This window comes from Nycticebus coucang, chromosome X, assembly GCF_027406575.1.
Source record: "Nycticebus coucang isolate mNycCou1 chromosome X, mNycCou1.pri, whole genome shotgun sequence".
Taxonomy (NCBI): domain Eukaryota; kingdom Metazoa; phylum Chordata; class Mammalia; order Primates; family Lorisidae; genus Nycticebus; species Nycticebus coucang.
Genome location: NC_069804.1, coordinates 107,179,905 through 107,185,208, shown reverse-complemented (window position 1 = coordinate 107,185,208; position 5,304 = coordinate 107,179,905).

The window sequence follows — 5,304 nt, the reverse complement described above, 5'->3', positions numbered from 1 at the left end:
TCATAGCTGTGTACATTAGTGCAATCGCCTGTACCCATTCTAAGATGCATCATAGATGTGGCCCCACCCATTACCCTCCCTACACCAAAACCTCCCCCCTCCATTCCCCTTCCTTGGCCCTTTCCCCATAGTCTTGTGCTATGGTTGGGTTATAGTCTTCATATGAAAGCTATAATTTAGCTTCACAGTAGGGTTGAGTACATTGGATACTTTTTCTTCCATTCCTGAAATACTTTGCTAAGAAGAATATGTTAAAGCTCCATCCATGTAAACATGAAAGAGGTAAAGTCTCCATCTTTCTTTAAGGCTGCATAGTATTCCATGGTATACATGTACCACAATTTACTAGTCCATTTGTGGGTCGATGGGCACTTAGGCTTCTTCCATGACTTAGCAATTATGAATTGGGCTGCAATAAACATTCTGGTACAGATGTCTTTGTTATATTGTGACATTTGGTCTTCTGGGTATAAACCTAGTAAAGGAATTATAGGATCGAATGGCAGGTCTATTTTTAGGTCTCTAAGTATTCTCCAAACATCCTTCCAGAAGGAATGTATTAGTGAGCATTCCCACCAGCAGTGTAGAAGTGTGCCCTTTCCTCCACATCCATGCCAACATTTCTGGTTTGGGGATTTTGTTATGTGGGCTACTCTTACTGGGGTTAGGTGATATCTCAGAGTAGTTTTGATTTGCATTTCTCTGATGATTAAGGATGATAAGCATTTTTCATGTGTTTGTAGATTGTGCATCGGTCTCCTTTAGAGAAGTTTCTCTTCAAGTCCCTTGCCCACCCTGAGATGGGGTCACGTGTTCTTTTCTTGTTATACGTTTGAGTTCTCTGTGGATTCTGGTTATTAAACCTTTATCAGAGGTATAACCTGCAAATATTTTCTCCCATTCTGAGGGCTGTCTGCTTGTTTTACTTACTATGTTCTTGGCTGTGCAGAAGCTTTTCAGTTTGATCAGGTCCCAGTAGTGTATTTTTAATACTGCTTCAATTGCCTGGGAGCCTCATAAAATATTCACCCAGGCAGATTCCTTCAAGAGTTTTCCCTGCACTTTCTTCAAGTATTTTTATAGTTTCATGTCTTAAGTTTAAATATTTATCCAGTGAGAGTCTATCTTAGTTAATGGTGAAAGGTGTGGGTCCAGTTTCAATCTTCTACAGGTTGCCAGCCACTTTGCCCAGCACCATTTGTTAAATAGGGAATCTTTTCCCCACTGAATGTTCTTAATTGGTTTGTCAAAGATCAAATAATGGTAAGTAGCTGGATCCATCTCTCGGTTCTCTATTCTGTTCCAGACATCTACTTCTCTGTTTTTGTGCCAGTACCATGCTGTTTTGATCACTATCGATTTATAGTACAGTCTCAGGTCTGGCAGAGTGATTCCTCCTGCTTTGTATTTATTGCTCAGTAATGTTTTGGCTATTCGAGGTTTTTTCTGATTCCATATAAAACGAAGTATTATTTTTTCAAGTTCTTTAAAGTATGACAATGGAGCTTTAATAGGAATTGCATTAAAATTATATATTGCTTTGGGCAGTATGGACATTTTAACAATGTTGATTCTTCCCAGCCATGAGCATGGTATATTTTTCCATCTGTTAACATCTTCGGCTATTTCTTTTCTTAGAGTTTCATAGTTCTCTTTGTAGAGATCTTTCACATCCTTTGTTAGGTATACTCCCAAATATTTTATCTTCTTTGGCACTACTGTGAAAGGAATAGAGTCCTTGACTGTTTATTCGGCTTGGTTATTGTTGGTATATATAAAGGCTACAGATTTATGGGTGTTGATTTTGTAGCCTGAGACATTGCTATATTCCTTGATCCCTTCTAAAAGGTTTTTAGTAGAATCCCTAGTGTTTTCCAGATATACGATCATATCATCTGGAAAGAGTGAAAGTTTGATCTTTTCTGAGCCTATGTGGATACCCTTGATAGCCTTTTCTTCCCTAATTGCAATGGTTAAAACTTCCATTACAATGTTAAAGAGCAATGGAGACAATGGGCAACCTTGCCTGGTTCCTGATCTAAGTGGAAATTATTTCAATTTAACTCCATTCAATACAATATTGGCTGTGGGTTTGCTGTAGATGGCCTCTATTAATTTAAGAAATGTCCTTTCTATACCAATTTTCTTAAGTGCTCTGATCATGAAGGGATGCTGGATATTATCAAAAGCTTTTTCTGCATCAATTGAAACAATCATATGTTCTTTATTTTTAAGTTTATTTACGTGTTGAATTACATTTATAGATTTACGTATATTGAATAAGCCTTGAGACCCTGGTATAAATCCGACTTGGTCATGGTGTATAATTTTTTTGATGTGTTGCTGGATTCTGTTTGTTAGGATCCTATTGAGTATTTTAGCATCTATATTCACTAGTGATACTGGTCTAAAATTTTCTTTTCTTGTTGGGTCTTTCCCTGGTTTGGGGATCAAGGTGATGTTTGCTTCGTAGAATGTGCTCGGTTATATTCCTTCTTTTTCTATATTTTGGAAGAGGTTTAGTAGTATAGGTACTAGTTCTTCTTTAAATGTTTGGTAGAATTCTGATGTAAAGCCATCTGGTCCTGGGCTTTTCTTTTTAGGGAGATTTTGTATAGTTGATGCTATTTCAGAACTTGATATAGGCCTGTTCAACATTTCCACTTCGTTCTGGCTAAGTCTTGGTAGGTGGTGTGCTTCCAGGTATTGGTCGATTTCTTTCAGATTTTCATATTTGTGAGAGTAGAGTTTCTTGTAGTATTCGTTAAGGATTTTTTGAATTTCTGAGGTGTCTGTTGTTATTTCATCATTACCATTTCTGATTGATGAAATTACAGATTTTCCTCTTTTTTTTCTCGTTAGGTTGGCCAAAGGTTTATCTATTTTATTGATCTTTTCAAAAAACCAGCTTTTGGATTTATCGATCTGTTGTATAATTCTTTTGTTTTCAATTTCATTTAATTCTGCTCTAAAAGTTATTTCTTTTCTTCTGCTGCATTTGGGGTTGAAGTGTTCTTCTTTCTCCAATTGCTTGAGATGTTCCATTAAGTTATTGTCTTCCTCTCTTTCCGTTTTCTTGAGGAAGGCTTGCAGTGCTATAAATTTCCCTCTTAGGACTTCCTTTGCAGTATTCCAGAGGTTCTGGTAATTTGTGTCTTGATTGTTGTTTTGTTCCAAAAATATGGTGATTTCCTTCTTAATCTCGTCTATAACCCATGTATCCTTCAGCATAAGGTTGTTTAGCTTCCATGATTTTGTATAGGCATGCAGGTTCCTGTTGTTATTTAGTTCAAATTTTATTCCATGATGGTCTGAGAAGACGCAAGGAATAATTTCTATTTTTTTAAATTTGCTGAGGTTAGATTTGTGGCCTAGGATGTGGTCGATTTTGGAGTATGTTCTGTGGGCTGATGAGAAGAATGTGTATTCAGTTCATTTCGGATGAAATGTTCTGTAGAAGTCTGTTAAGTCCAGATGTTGAATGGTTGAGTTTACATCTAAAATTTCTTTGCTTAGCTTCTTTTTGGAGGATCTATCCAGGACTGCTAAAGGGTGTTAAAATCTCCAACTACTATGGAAGTGGAGGAAATAGAGTTGCTCATGTCTATTAGAGTTTCTCTTATAAATTGAGGTGCGTTCTGGTTGGGTGCATAAATATTAATAATTGAGATCTCATCATATTGAGTATTACCTTTAACAAATATGAATTGTCCATCCTTATCTTTAATTATTTTGGTTGGTTTAAAGCCTATTGCGTCTGAGAACAGGATTGCAACACCTGCTTTTTTCTGCTTTCCATTTGCCTAGAATATAGATGACCATCCCTTCACCTTGAGTCTATATTTGTCTTTTAATGTAAGATGCGATTATTGGATGCAGCAGATAACTGGCTTGAGTTTTTGTATCCAGTCCGCCAAACTATGCCTCTTTAGAGGACAATTTAAACCATTCACATTAATTGAGAGTATTGATAAGCCTTTCGAGAGACCGGTGGACATTTTTAATCGTTTTGCGACTGTGGAAGTTGGAATTGGATCAAAATTTTTTTGGGTGGGTTTACTTTTGTGGTGCACAATTATGCTGGTCTTTATGGAGGATAGGTCTAAGAATGTCCTGGAAAGCTGGTTTAGTTGTGGCAAATTTCTTCAACATGTGAATGTCGTTGAAGTATTTAATTTCTCCATCGTAAATGAAGCTCAGTTTAGCTGGGTGCAGGATCCTGGGTTGAAAGTTATTTTGTTTTAGGAGATTAAAAGTCGATGACCATCCTCCTCTAGCTTGAAAGGTTTCAGTAGAAAGATCTGCAGTTATTCTGATATTCTTCCCCTTGTAGGTAATGGTTTTCTTTCATCTGGCAGCTTTCAGAATTTTCTCCTGCATATTAACTTTAGTGAAATTGATTATGATGTGTCTGGGGGATGTCTTATTTGGGTTGAGTCGTGCTGGAGTTCTGAAACTGTCTGCTATCTGAATTTTGGAATCTCTTGGCAGGTCTGGAAAGTTCTCCTTCATAATCTCATGGAGAAGAGACTCTGTGCGTTGTGAAGCCACTTCGTCACTTTCAGGGATCCCTATAAGACGAATATTGATTTTCTTCAAATTATCCCAGAGCTCTCTGAGAGAGTGGTCTGTTTTTGCTCTCCATTTCTCTTCTTCTTTGAGGGTTTGGGAGCATTCAAAAGCTTTGTCTTCAATGTCAGAAATCCTTTCTTTGGCTGGCTCCATTCTGTTACTGAGGGATTCTATTGTGTTTCTCAGATCTTTGAGGAATGCAACTTCTTGTCTCAATGTGTCGAATTCTTTGGTCATTTGGTCTTTGAATCCCTTGAATTCTTGAGATAACTTTTGGAATTCTAATTCGATCTTATTTGCTATCCAGATCCTGAATTCAATTTCTGACATCTCAGCTATTTGTTTGGGCATGGTGTCTTGTGCTGTTTCTGCGCCACTAATACTTGGAGGAGTTGATCTACTCTGATTATTCATATTGCCAGAGTTTTTCTGTTGATTTTGCCTCATGATTGTTTTTCACCGTTGCCTCTGGCCATCCTCAGAGTTGGGGAGGTGTCTCTCCAAGATTAGACCCCAGCAGGATCACTCTATTGTTGCTAGATCTTTGTAGGGAGTGACCCTGTATAGTTCCTCTAGGGCTCCTCTAGCTAGGGCGTTCTGGTTGTGAAGCAGCTCTGGTTTGTGACACACCCAGATCCAGCAACAGGGCTGCGGCTGGTGCACATGGTTCTGGGAGTGCCAGGCGCCCAGTGACTTTGGCACAGAAAGCCCAAGGCTCCAGCAGTCTCTGGC